A 14,843-nucleotide genomic window follows, 5' to 3' on the forward strand; every position below is an offset into this window, starting at 1 on the left:
CCTGAGCTCGACTCTGTATTCAGACCTGTACTTGCTGAACTCTCCAGAGGAACTGCTGAATCACTCTCTGTGCACTCCAGACTGAACTGCCTGGCTCCACCTTCCCTATTTATATCCGTAACGGGCTCCCTCTGGTGGTCTGAGGTGGAAGGTGCAGATGTGTGAATGTTTATGGGGGCCTCTTGTGGAGGAATCAATCAATGCACTCTTCCAGGATCTGTGATACCAAGTGCAGCTGGGCGTCACACCAGCAAGACAGGATGGGGAGCCGTCGTGGCTCAAACCCCCTTCCAAGGGGTCTGGACAGGAGAGACCAGCAGGAGATCCTCCAACTTCCACGAGTTAAAGGCGGTGGAGGAGGCACTCAAAATGTCGGCTCCAATCATTACGGGCAAACACGTAAAAGTCTATTCAGACAACATGACTACCGTAGCTCACCTGTCCCATCAAGGGAGTACAAGGTACGAGAATCTAAAAAGTATCTCGGCAAGAATATTCTTCTGGGCAGAAGGACATCTTCGTTCCTTATCAGGTCTGCACATAAAAGGCTCAGACAACATCCAGGCCGATTTTCTGAGCAGAAGGAATATCCATCCGGGGGGATGGGAGCTGGACTCAGACATTTTTCACATGCTGACCAGACAATGGGGTCGTCCGGAGGTGGACCTCTTTGCAAGACGCAAGAACACCAAAAATACTTCTCCCTAGATCCAGACGACGTATGCCTGGGGATAGATGCATTCTCTCACCCGTGGCGTTTCCATCTGGCTTACGCTTTTCCCCCAATTCCATTGCTAGCCAAGACCTTACAGAAAGTAAGGACCGAGGAGGTCAAGATAATTTTGACAGCCCCGCTTTGGCCCAAAAGGAGCTGGTTCTGTGCACTAAACAGTTTAAGCATAGAGGGACCCCTCATTCTGCCAGCAATCAAGAACCCCTGTCCATCAGGGTCCAATACTCCATCCAGATCCAGAGAACCTCCATCTAGCGGCCTGGCTTCTGAGTTCACAATCCTGAAGGCCAAAGGACTCTCAGAAAGAGTAATTCACACCCTACAAAAAAGTAGGAAACAAATCACAAACTCCATATACAGCAAGATATGGAAGACCTTCCTAACATGGTATAAACCAAATATACCAGATCTTCGGCATCCTGACATGACCCAGATCTTGGATTTTCTACAAGAAGGGCTGGAGAAGGACCTTAGACCTAGCATCCTCAAGGTTCAGATCGCAGCACTGAGTATTTATTTCGACAAGAGCCTAGCCGAACCCCGATGGGTAAAAAGGTTCATGACAGCAGCTAATCGCCTGCGCCCCAGAATAATTAACCACGTTCCCTCCTGGGATCTTAATATCGTCCTTAAAGGTCTGACACTACCACCGTTTGAACCTTTGGCCTCAATAGAGCTGGATAAATTAGCCTGGAAAACAATATTTCTAGTAGCGATTACCACTGCCAGGAGAGTGGGAGAAATCCAAGCCTTCTCAGTGAATGACCCATATCTGAGAATCCTGGATGATAGGATTATTCTACAACTGGACACATCTTTCTTGCCAAAGGTAGTCTCAGACTTTCATAGGTCTCAAGAGATAATTCTTCCTTCCTTCTGTCAAGACCCAAAAAATAAAAGGGAAGAAGAATACCATACTTTGGACGTAAGGAGGGTTGTTCTTCACTACCTCCAAAAAACAGAGGCCTCGAGGAAGGATCAGAACCTCTTTATTCAGCCATTTGGTCAGAACAGAGGGAAGAAGGTCTCAAAGGTTACCATCGCCACTTGGATCAAGAAAGCAATTATAGAATCATATCAGATCCAAGATCTCTCACCACCAGAGAAGCTGAAAGCACACTCTACTAGAGCCATGTCTGTCTCCTGGACAGAGAAGGCTAGCGCTTCCCTCGAGCAGATATGTAGAGCAGCTACATGGTCCTCGGTTCATACCTTCACCAAGCATTACAAACTTAATTTAATGTCCATTAAAGACTTGGCCTTTCGGCGGAAAGTGCTTCAGGCCATTGTCCCTCCCTAAACATGAGTCTTTGGTACTTCTCCTATGGTGCTGTCGTGGGAGGTTATTGGAGAAAATAGAATTAGACTTACTGGTAATTTGGTTTCTAATAACCCACCACGACAGCACTGGTAATTCCCTCCCAGGCTTGGTTAGCCAATCATTTAATTTGAATAAATATAATTTGAAGCATCCATACTTGTGTGGTCCTTTATAAAAACACTGGAGGGAGGATGAGGGAGGGGCTATTTCACCTCTTTGTGTTTCCTGTCCCTATTAGGGAGGGTGACATCCTCCTTTGGTGCTGTCTTGGTGGGTTATTAGAAACCGAATTACCGGTAAGTCTAATTCTATTTCTTTCACAAATAAACGCAAGTTATGTCGAAGAAATTTTACTACTATCATGAAGTACAATATGTCATGAAAAAACAATCTCAGCATCAGGGGGATCCGTTGAAGTGTTCCAGAGTAATTACCTCATAAAGTGACAGTGGTCAGAATTGTAAAAATTGGCCTGGTCATTAACGTGCAAACCACCCTCGGCGGTAAAGGGGTTAAAGTGTATCCATCGTTTTAATTTTTATTTCATAAATGAATAGTTTACATGAAAATAAGAAACTTTGTAATATATCTTATCAAAGAAATTTGCTTCTTTATTTGCTAAAATTGATCAGTCATCATCAAGTCTCAATTCTGAGGTTTTAAATTTGTATTCAGTGAACACAGACTTTCCCATTACTGAGATAGGAGATGGCAGCTGCTACTGATAAGGGGGAAAAGCTGTCTCAAGCTCCTCCCTCTTCCTGCCCACATAGAATTGTATCAGTAGCAGCTGCCATCTCCTATCTCAGTAATGGGAAAGTGTCTTCACTGAATACAGATTTTACCTCAGAATTTCATAATGAATGATACATTTTGGCAGAGAATGAAGAAAATTATAAAGTTGTTTAATTTCATGTGTACTATTGATTCATGAAATAACAATTAAAATGAGGGTTACTCTTTAAGATAATCGGGAGCCTTAAAGGTCATATGCTGGAGATGTCGGCTTCACTGCTGATGCCAGTACCTTAGACACATGAATGATGTACGGAAAGTCTGCAGGAAGTAAGCGGAGACCAGTGCGGACTACTGGAGCAATAGTGATGGAGCCAAGGGTGGAACAAAGAGGAGAGAATAGGGATTTTGAATTGAACACCTTTCCTGCTGTTTCCTGAGTTTTTGGAAAACCATTTTAAGCTATGTGCACACGGCTTCTCTTAGATTTCGGCACCGCCACCGAGATTTTCCAGACAAAGCCGCTTCAGGAAGACCTCGACGGTTGTTTTCCTGAGGTGTCCTTTCCAGCGGCTTTGCAGCTTTTTCACTTTATACTGGTAACTATAGAGAGCAGACGGCTTCCTAGCGAAAACGCTCAAAGAATGAACCTGTTCCTTATTTTAACCACTTCAGTTTCCGAATCCTAAAGTGGTTAAAAGACATAAGACAGAAGATGTGCACAGCCATGTTGCTTTGACATTGCTGTGCATTATGTTCATATTATGGGGTGCTTTATCTGGCAGATTCCAGGCTTGGGGTAAGTTCACACACATTATTTTGATGTGGATTTTTTTATGTGCATTTATTGAGTGGCCATACCCACTCCCAGTTGAGTTCTGACCACCGTTCAAAAACTTGGCAAAGTGGTCCTAGATGGGAGAAAAAACCCACAAAATTTTAAGCAATTTTACACTAGAAAACGAACGTAAACTGCTGGATGAATCGGCCCCTTCGTTTTCTGAAGCAGTCAAAAAACTCAGTGTGAACATCCCCTAAATGTGGTTTTTGGAGCAGAATCCACTTCAGAATATTGTGGGAACATACCCTAATGGTTTCTTTTAACTTTCTGTTCCAGGAATGTTTCCAGTTGACCAATCCGAATACAGCAATTTGAAGAGTGCGCTGGAAAAGCTGACCTTGGACTATTCAAGTGTGTCTGTTAGTTGGGACAGTGTAGCGTCGGCGTCCCTGCCTCCTGCTAGGCAGGGACGCTGTTCCCCTCACCTCTCCGCTCCGTGCCCGGCGTCTTCCTCCCGCTCTGCTGGCAGCGCGCGGTGCTTCCCGGCCACGGTGCTTACAGCGCGCGCTCCCCCTCTCTTAAAGGGGCCGCGCGCGCCGTCCTAAAGAGTCCCCGGCCAATGGCCGGAGGACTTCACCATATATAAGGCACCTACTCCAAAATGGAGGTGCCCGAGCAATGTTGTAGCACAGTTCATCACTCTGCTTCAGCCCCCAGGTCCCGTTTCCAGTTACCTGCCAGTTACCTGCCAGTTACCTGCCAGTTTCCTGTCTGATACCTGCCTGACTCTTGTCTATCTGCTGCTATTCCTGCGGTCCGACAGTCTGCCTACCAGCCCTGCCAGTCTGTCTATGGATCCGTCTGCCCGCTCACCTGGGAGCGCACATCTGCTACCTGCCTGCTAGCCTACCTGGAGGCTCCGCCGTCACGTGCTGTGACCACCTGCCTGTCCAGAGACTCTTTCCCGCTCACCTGGGAGCGCTCACCTGCTACCTGCCTGCTAGCCTACCTGGAGGCTCCGCCATCACGTGCTGTGACCACCTGCCTGTCCAGAGACTCTTGCTCGCTCACCTGGGAGCGTCCACCTGCTACCAGCCTGCTAGCCTACCTGGAGGCTCTGCCGTCACTTGCCGTGACCACCCGCCTGTCAAGAGACTGTCCCGGTCACTTGCTGTGATCCCTGCCCGTTAACCCAGAGACTGTCCCGGTCACTTGCCGTGACCACCTGCCCGTTTACCCAGAGACTGTCCCGGTCACTTGCCGTGACCACCTGCCCGTTTACCCAGAGACTGTCCCTGTCACTTGCTGTGACTACCTGCCCGTCTTCCCTGGGCGCCACCCGCTTCCTTACAAGGACCGCCCCCTTGTATAGTTGCTCAGAGGTTCCGCCTCCCAAACCCGTTACAGTTTGCTCAGGCCATGGAACCCGGTGGCACCCAAGCTCCCTCGCTCTCGGACCTATGTCATGAACTGTCCCGTCAGAGGTCCCAACAGGAGTCCATCCTGGGTCACCTGCGGAATGTCAACTCTCGCCTGGACACTCTGACTGCTCCACCAGCAACCACCGCTAGTGTCATGACTCGCAACCCGGCAGCGCCGCTGCCTACCAATACCATGGTATCCTGCCCCAGACCCCGGCTTTCTGCACCTCCTCGCTTCGGAGGCGACCCCGCTCAAGCTCGGGGCTTCATAAACCAGTGCACACTGCACTTTGAACTCCTGTCCCACCAGTTTATCTCCGACCGGGCCAAAGTTGCCTTCATCATGTCCCATCTCACGGGGGAGGCACTGGCTTGGCTAAATCCTCTATGGGAGAGAGGAGACCCCCTGGTGTCCGACCTGCCAGCCTTTCTCACGGCTTTCCAGAAAGTCTTCGACGAACCCGGACGGAAGACCTCATCCGCATCGTCTCTGCTACGCCTCCGCCAAGGAAATCTCACCGTGGGCCAATATGCCATACGGTTCCGTACCCTTGCTTCAGAGCTGGCCTGGGATAACGACGCTCTGGTGTCTGTCTTCTGGGAGGGTCTGTCCGGCCGTATTAAAGATTAACTCGCCGGTCGGGACATTCCTACCACTCTCGACGACTTAATACCACTTGCCACCCGGATTGACATCAGGTTCCAGGAGCGCGCCAAAGAGGTCACCCGTGAGAGGAGGTTTCCACATCTAGCCCCCACCTTCCAGAAACCCGTCATTCCCTCCGTTACTCCCCAGGCACACTCACCTGAGCCTATGCAGGTCGACCAGACCAAGATGGTCAAAACCCGTCAAGACTCTCGCCGTGCCGAGGGGAGTTGCTTCTACTGTGGCAGTAAGGAGCACCGGATCCGTTCCTGCCCTGAGAGGTCGGGAAACGCCTGTGTCTAGGGTCGCTCAGGGAGGTCGCCCTAGACAAAAGTAAACCCTCTCCATCCCTGATGCTGTCAGTCTCTATCACCTGCGGAGAGAACCGCTATTTCGAACTGGCTTAACTTGACTCAGGAGCTGCTGGTAATCTCATCTCTTAATCCCTGGTAGAGAAGTACCGCATTCCCACCAAACCTCTGGCTGTACCTTTATCTGTCGCCGCCGTGGATGGGGGCCTTTTACCACATCCCATCCAACTCATCACCGAATCCATAACTCTGCAGGTGGGAATGCTGCATTCTGAGAGCATCTCCTTTCATGTTCTGCCTGGACTCTCTCACGCACTCTTGCTGGGCCTACCTTGGCTCCAGAAACATGCACCCGTGCTTGACTGGCAGACCGGAGAAGTCCTTCGCTGGGGACAGGACTGCCATAAGACTTGTCTAGTTCCCGTTCATCCTGCTCGTCCTTCTCCTACCCCAGTCAATCTACCCGGTCTACCGGTTCCCTATTGGTCTTATGCGGATGTCTTCAATAAAAAAGAAGCAGAGACATTACCCCCTCATAGACCATACGACTGTCCAATCGACCTGATACCCGGCTCTACTCCTCCCCGTGGGCGTATCTACCCTTTGTCCGCAGCAGAGACCCGGTCCATGTCTGAATATATTGAGGAGAATCTTGCCCGGGGATTTATCCGGATATCTACCTCCCCGGCGGGAGCAGGCTTCTTCTTCGTCAAAAAGAAGGACGGCTCACTCCGTCCATGTATAGATTATAGAGGCCTTAAACAGATTACAGTGAAGAATAAATACCCCCTCCCGCTCATTCCTGAATTATTTGACCGCCTGAGGGGGGCTAGAATCTTCACCAAACTGGATCTCCGTGGGGCGTATAACCTGGTCCGTATCCGTCAGGGGGATGAGTGGAAGACGGCATTCAACACCCGGGATGGCCACTATGAGTACCTTGTAATACCCTTCGGTCTCTGTAACGCTCCTGCCGTCTTTCAAGAGTTGGTCAATGACTCCTGCTAGGCAGGGACGCTGTTCCCTTCACCTCTCCGCTCCGTGCCCGGCGTCTTCCTCCCGCTCTGCTGGCAGCGCTCGCTGCTTCCCGGCCACGGTGCTTAGGGCGCGCGCTCCCCCTATCTTAAAGGGGCCGCGCGCGCCGTCCTAAAGAGTCCCCGGCCAATGGCCGGAGGACTTCACCATATATAAGGCACCTCCTCCAAAATGGAGATGCCCGAGCAATGTTGTAGCACAGTTCATCACTCTGCTTCAGCCCTCAGGTCCTGTTTCCAGTTACCTGCCAGTTACCTGCCAGTTACCTGCCAGTTTCCTGTCTGATACCTGCCTGACTCTTGTCTACCTGCTGCTATTCCTGCAGTCCGACAGTCTGCCTACCAGTCCTGCCAGTCTGTCTATGGATCCGTCTGCCCGCTCACCTGGGAGCGCACATCTGCTACCTGCCTGCTAGCCTACCTGGAGGCTCCGCCGTCACGTGCTGTGACCACCTGCCTGTCCAGAGACTCTTTCCTGCTCACCTGGGAGCGCTCACCTGCTACCTGCCTGCTAGCCTACCTGGAGGCTCCGCCGTCACGTGCTGTGACCACCTGCCTGTCCAGAGACTCTTGCTCGCTCACCTGGGAGCGTCCACCTGCTACCAGCCTGCTAGCCTACCTGGAGGCTCTGCCGTCACTTGCCGTGACCACCCGCCTGTCAAGAGACTGTCCCGGTCACTTGCTGTGATCCCTGCCCGTTAACCCAGAGACTGTCCCGGTCACTTGCCGTGACCACCTGCCCGTTTACCCAGAGACTGTCCCGGTCACTTGCCGTGACCACCTGCCCGTTTACCCAGAGACTGTCCCTGTCACTTGCTGTGACTACCTGCCCGTCTTCCCTGGGCGCCACAAGCTTCCTTACAAGGACCGCCCCCTTGTATAGTTGCTCAGAGGTTCCGCCTCCCAGACCCGTTACAGACAGCAGTGCAGCTCTGGGTGCTGGCTGGAGGTGCGTCTTCTACTGCCATTATCTGACTTATTTTATATCACTATATATTTTATTTCAGTCATTTCCTATACTTATGATGAAAATATACCATGCAGGCATTAATGTGTTCTACAGTGATCATAAGGGCACAGTTATCACCTACTGGGCGATTAATTGAGCATTAGATAGACATTTCAATAACTTTAATTTCTGAAAAGGGGTCATTTGTGAAAGTTTAATTATTGATTTAGTGTGTAAGGCTGTAAAAAAACATCTTCAGCTCAGAAAATTCTTCTGTAACAATGATCAGGAGGAAAGCAAAAAAACGTTACAAGATAAAGGCCAATTTTTGGCAGAACAAACCACTGGCTCAACAGTTCATCTTGGTAATGTGTTAACCACTTGTATATTACACTCACGAATGGTGTCTAGTCCCCTAGTAAATTCAGCATTGTATCACGCAGAGAGTTGCACAGTCTCACACTCTTACAGTAAAGAATCCTGGTCTTGGCCCTTTTGTTATAGATACGGTACTGAATATACTACACTAGGTCACTCCTTAGCATTTCTTTTTAACTAATAATTTAATAATAATTAATAATTTTAACTCATAATTAATTGTATTACTCTTTCCTTGTATTGCAGTCCACCTATTCCATCTTTACTTTAATTTCCCACCTTGTACGTGCTAGACCTCGGCTTTGTCTTTTTTGCACACTGGTGGCTAAATCTGTGCACCATGTTCCATATGGAGTCTGACTAGTGAAAATGTATTTTTCATTGTTAAATCACATCTGTCACTTCTCGGCCCAAACCTCCAGCTTATCCAGATATGTTTGTGACATATTATCCTGCAATTCCATAGCCAGGATTGTTATCGGTACAGTATTGTGTAGATCTGAATCCTCATATCCTCATCAATACACATGTACATGTACACATGAGCCTTCTGGACTTCCCATAGAGAAGTCAGAAATGGTTTATTACCACCTCTGCCTTCCTGATTGTTTCCTAAACAAGTGCTGTGCGTATAGTTTAGGAAGCAATGACGATGATCATGTGAGTACCGGTTGCTGGCAGCATGCATTGCTAGGTTAGCCCCAGATTGACTCAACAGTTTGCAGGAAGTTGAATTTTGTCATGTTTTATTACTGAATTCCCCTGTAACTTGGCCTGGCATATAAGCCCCAGTTACAGGGGAATTCAGTAATGACAAAATGAAGGCAAACGTTATTTGGATGACTGAACCAGAGACATTTTTAGAGATCTTAAAATCCCATGTACGAAAAAGAAAAAATATGCCTGGTGATGATCAGAAATAATCTGGTCTTGAACAGGTTTATAGTTCATTCTACTACCTGCCTTGTGTATAGTAGGCAGTGCAAATAGCGTGGTGTTTCTCTGTTATGATGGACACCGCGTTACTGGTATTTTACAGACCAATTTCTATTAGAGTGGTGGATCCCTATCGAGCACTAAGTAGTTTCCCATTTTATTAACACTTTCGGTATATTTGCCTCTCTATATAAATTATAACTAATGTTCATGTCCTGCACAGGTTGGGCTTCCTGTGGCTTTAACACATGGAGGTGTTTAACCAGAGACCTGAGCAGGAATACAATGTATCTGTCATAATGACGTCCCCTACAGTCCCATACAAGGCTGTGCTGTCCTCTCCAAAGCTGATTAAGGTACTTTCTGTCTATGGCTTCCATGATGCAGTAATGCCTTATACATGGATCTGGTGGATCATAGGCTGCGAAACGTAACCACTCTGCGCTGTATTGTCGGCCACTCTGATTTGTTGTGCCATACGCCAAAACTAACTATCAGGGTGTTTCATTACTTCTGGGGGAAACAAAATCAGTAAAATTGGACTTGGATGTTGAGATGATGACATTTTTTGTTCAGTATTTGCAGTTAAAGTGGTTTTCTGCTACTGTAACATTAATGACCTAATCCCAGCACTGGTTATCAATGTCAGATCGGTGGAAGTCCCAACAACTGGCATCACCAACTATCTGCTGTATGCAGCGGTGGCCAGATGGTGTTCGGAGCGGATCCACACCGCTCCAGCACGCTGGTCACTAGTCACTGTCGGGTTCTGCAGATCAGCTCCAATTGTATGATCCCATCTAATTTTTCGCATTATTCCTTTAGGAATATGGAGAACGGAGATTACTATTGTAAATCAATCTGAAATTCCTGACAAATCTGTAGTAAAGGAATATCTTGAACCTATGATTTTGGGTACAATTATTTCACCAGATGACTATCTTGAAAAGATCACGTCACTGTGTCAGGTCAGTGACCATTGGATCACAAAGATTTGAGGTGATAGTATTGGGAAATTATATCATAAACATTAATTTTGCAAACACATTATATGTGTTATCTTAAGCTCTCCATATGTTAAAGGGGTTGTCCAAGACTTAGATATTGATGACTTATCCTTTGGATGGGTGGAGGTCCGCAGCAGCTCCCCCGGCAGCTGGGTGTACACAGTATACGGAGGTGGAACACCTAAGCTCTGTACATTGTGTAAAGACCGTTATCAGGTTCTGCAGCTCTGCTCTTATTTACTTCAATGGGAGCTGAGCTGTAGTACCTGAGAATGGCCACTACGTGGTGTCCTGACTCCATACACTGTTCACTTTTGGGTGCCATGTGAGCTGCAAACAATGGATCAGTGGGGTGCCGAGTGTAAGAAGCCCCCTGATATATCAAAGTCCTAGATAACCCCGTATTATACAAGGATGGCAGATTATAGGAAATATCACCCTATTTTGGGGTAGATGTAGCAAAATACTAATGTAGGAGCCAAGTGGAGCAGAGACACGTAGCAGGCAATTTGGTTTCTGCCACCCTCCATTACATCAGGTTTCCACTCCCTTTTAATGTAGTGGTCAGTGGCGTACCGCCAATGGCGGCAGACCATGCGACTGCTATGGGGCCCGTGAGCCGGGGGGGGCCCCATAGCAGTCCAGGGGTGAACATACCGCTGCCGGTGAAGCTGTGCCGGGTCCCCACCATGCAGCTGCACCAAGGGGCCCACAAGGTGCAGCTGCTCCCTGCACGTGGCGGTCAGTGAGGAGAATAGCAGCGGAGCTGGAGGGTTCGTCCTCTGCTTGCTCCCTGACCCAGGCGCACGCAGCTTGATGATGTCATCATGCAGCGCACGCCTTGGTCAGGAAGAAAGCTGCCGGCAACCAGGAGGATGCTGAAGGGGAGTGAGCTGAGGTAATTTGTTGTTTTTTTTTTGTTTTTTTACTGAAATGGTGGGGAGGGGAGGTGGAGGGAGAGCAATGGTGGGATGGTGGTGCTGGTGAGAGCAATAATGGGGCTGATGGGGCTGGGGAGAGGAATGATGGTGCTGGGAAGAGCAATAATGAGGCTGATGGGGCTGGGGAGAGAAATATTGGGGCTGGGGAGAGGGCTGCTGGGGAGAGGAATAAATGGGGATGATGGGGCTGGGGAGAGCAATAATGGGGCTGATGGGGCTGGGGAGAGGAATGATGGGGCTGGGGAGAGGAATAATGAGACTGATGGGGCTGGGAAGAGCAATAATGGGGCTGGGGAGAGGAATGATGGGACTGGGGAGAGGAATAATGGGGTTGATGGGGCTGGAGAGAGGAATAATGGGATGGTGGGGCTAGGTAGAGCAATGAAGGGGGCTGGGGAGAGGAATGATAGGGCTGGGGAGAGCAATGATAGGGATGGTAGGGCTGGGGAGAGCAATGATGGGATGGTGGGGCTGGGTTGAGCAATAATGGGGCTGATGGGGCTGGGGAGAGGAATAATGGAGTTGATAGGGCTGGGGAGAGGAATGATGGGATGATGAGGCTGGGGAGAGCAATAATGGGGCTGGAGAGAGCAATAATGGGGCTGGGGAGAGCAATAATGGGGCTGGGGAGAGGAATGATGGGGCTGGGAAGAGCAATAATGGGGCTGATGGGGCCAGGGAGAGAAATGATGGGGCGGATGGAGCCAGGGAGAGCAATAATGGGGCTGGGAAGAGCAATAATGGGGCTGATGGGGCTGGGGAGAGCAATTATGGGGCTGATGGGGCTTGGGAGAAAAATGATGGGGCTGGGGAGAGGAATTATAGGGCTGATGGGTCTGGGAAGAGCAATAGTGGGGCTGATGGGACTGGGGAGAGCAATGATGGGGCTTGGGGAGAGGAATGATGGGGCTGGGAAGAGCAATAAGCGCTCATCACACACCTAGATAAGTTCATTGAGGGGTCTAGTTTCCAAAATGGGGTCACTTGTTGGGGGTTTCCACTGTTTAGGCTCATCAGGGGCTCTCCAAACGCAACATGGCGTTCGCTGATTATTCCAGCAAATTTTGAATTCAAAAAGTCAAATGGCGCTCCTTCCCTTCAAAACTCTGCCGTGTGGCCAAACAGTGGTTTTCTGACACATATTTGGTATCAGCATGCTCAGAAGAAATTGCACAATACATTTTGTGGTCCATTTTTATATGTTTCTCTTGTGAAAATAAAAAAAATTTTGTCTAAATTTAATATTTTGTGAAAAAAAAGTTAAATGTTATTTTTTTTCTTCTTCATTGCTTCATATACTGTGAAGCACCCGAAGGGTTAATACACTTCTTGAATGTGGTTGTGAGTTCCTTGAGGGGTGCAGATTTTAGAGTGGTGTCACTTTGGGGTATTTTCTGTCATATAGACACCTCAAAGTCACTTCAAATGTGATGTGGTCCCTAAAAAAAATGGTTTGGTATATTTTGTTGGAAAAATGAGAAATTGCTGGTCAGCTTTTAACCCTTGTAGCTCCCTAACAAAAAAAAAAATTTGGTTCCAAATTTGTGCTGATGTAAAGTAGACATGTGGGAAATGTTATTTATTGACTATTTTGTGTACAATATATCTCTGATTTCAGGGCAGAACAATTCAAATATTGAAAATTGCAAAACTTTCAAAATTTTCGCCAAATTTCCATTTTTTTTCACAAATAAACACGAGAGTTATCGAAGACATTGTACCACTATCATGAAGTACAATATGTCACGAAAAAACTTTCTCAGAATCAGGGGGATCCGTTGAAGCGTTACAGAGTAATTACCTCATAAAATGACAGTGGTCAGAATTGAAAACATTGGCATAGTCATTAACCTACAAAGTGGCTCGTTCCTTAAGGGGTTAATGGTGCTATAAATAATAATAATAATAATACTGAGAATTACTTATTGCTGTGCCAATCATTCCTAAGTGAGGGGATGGGTTACAAAAAGCTATCTAGTAACCCATTAGAGGGGTTCATGAGTGAGCTAAAAGGTCTTATTAATGAGGGCTACAGCCAGGGGGCGCTAGACAAGAGCAAGAGGGAGTTTTTGATACCTCAACAGCTGCATCTATAAGAGTGTTATCCCCTTTGCCCAAAGTAGACAGGTTTATAGTGGATGTCTGACTGATATTATTGTCATCCTACATACAGGTGCATCTCACTAAATTAGAATATCATCAAAAAGTTAATTTATTTTAGTTCTTCAATACAAAAAGTGAAACTCATATTATATAGTCATTACAAACAGAGTGATCTATTTCAAGTGTTTATTTCTGTTAAATTTGATGATTATGGCTTACAGCCAATGAAAACATGAAAGTCATTATCTCAGTAAATTAGAATAATTAACAAAAACACCTGCAAATACTTCCTAAGGCTGCGTGCCCACGATGCGTTTTTCATGCGTTTTCGCAGCGGAAACGCATCAAAAACGCTTGGTAATCCGCACCCCATGGTCCCCAATGGCATTCCGCAATGTCAATGCACATGCTGTGGATTTTTCCGCAGCGTTTCTGCAGCGCTCATAAATCCGCAGCACGTTCATTAATTTTGCGGAAGCGCAGCGGAATTGCCGCCATTGACTTGCATTTAGATGCATATAATCCGTGTCTGTACATTTGTACACACGGATAATATGCGTTTCAATGTGCGTATGGTACCCAGTTCTGGAGGAGAGAAGACTCTCATCCAGACTTGGGTACCATTGTACCTGTGAAAAAAAGAATAAAATAACAAATAAAGTTTATATTCACCTTTCCGACGGCTCTCTCTGCATGCCGGCAGCGCTGAAGGACCTTCGGTGACGTCACAGTCATGTGACCGCAGGCCCTTCACCGCTGTGTCTCCCGATATGCCGGCAGTCAGGAACCAGACAGGAACGAGCGCTGCAGCACACGCCGGGGCATCGGGGGAGAGTATAGCTTTATTTTAAGCATTGTTTTACGGTCACACTATATAAATCCATGCTGTTTGCATGGATTTATATAGTGTGACTTAGTTGACAAGCACTTTCCAAATGATGCTAATCGCCTGGAAAGCGCTTGTCAATCTGCATGCGGAAACGCATGTGAATCCGCATGTATTCGGCATGTATTCTGCAGGAAAAACGCATGCACAATCTGCATGCGTTTTTTCTGCCAGGGAGATGCAGAAATGCTGCAGAAATTTTCTGCTTCATTTCTGCATCGTGGGCACATACTTCCTAAGAGTTTAAAAAGGTCCCTTAGACTGTTTCAGTAGGCTCCACAATCATGAGGAAGACTGTTGACTTGACAGATGTCCAGAAGACAGTCATTGACACATTAAGTAATGCAAAGTGCATTTTGCATTTCATTTGGAAATCAAGGTCCCAGAGTCTGCAGGAAGAGTGGAGGGGCACACAATCCAAGCTGCTTGACGTCTAGTGTGAAGTGTTTTATCAAGACCAAAGTCAGTGCAGCCGTCTACCAGGAAATTTTAGAGCACTTCATGCTTCCTTCTGCCAACAAGCTTTTTGGAGATGGAAATGTCATTCTCCAGCAGGACTTGGCACCTGTCCACGCTGCCAAAAGTACCAGTACCTGGTTTAAAAACAACAGTATCACTGTACTTGATTGGCCAGCAAACTCGCCTGACCTTAACCCCACAG

The 14,843-nt window shown here is 47.6% G+C and overlaps 1 pseudogene; it reads left to right on the forward strand.

The window, feature by feature from the left end:
* The window catches only part of LOC141201659 (cingulin-like), a 120,135-nt pseudogene extending 109,892 nt beyond the window's left edge, over nucleotides 1-10,243 (forward strand).
* Nucleotides 10,244-14,843: the final 4,600 nt, after the last annotated feature.

The sequence above is a fragment of the Phyllobates terribilis genome, unplaced genomic scaffold (genome assembly GCF_046119375.1).
Source record: "Phyllobates terribilis strain yellow unplaced genomic scaffold, ASM4611937v1 Scaffold_122__1_contigs__length_5177241, whole genome shotgun sequence".
Lineage (NCBI taxonomy): Eukaryota > Metazoa > Chordata > Amphibia > Anura > Dendrobatidae > Phyllobates > Phyllobates terribilis.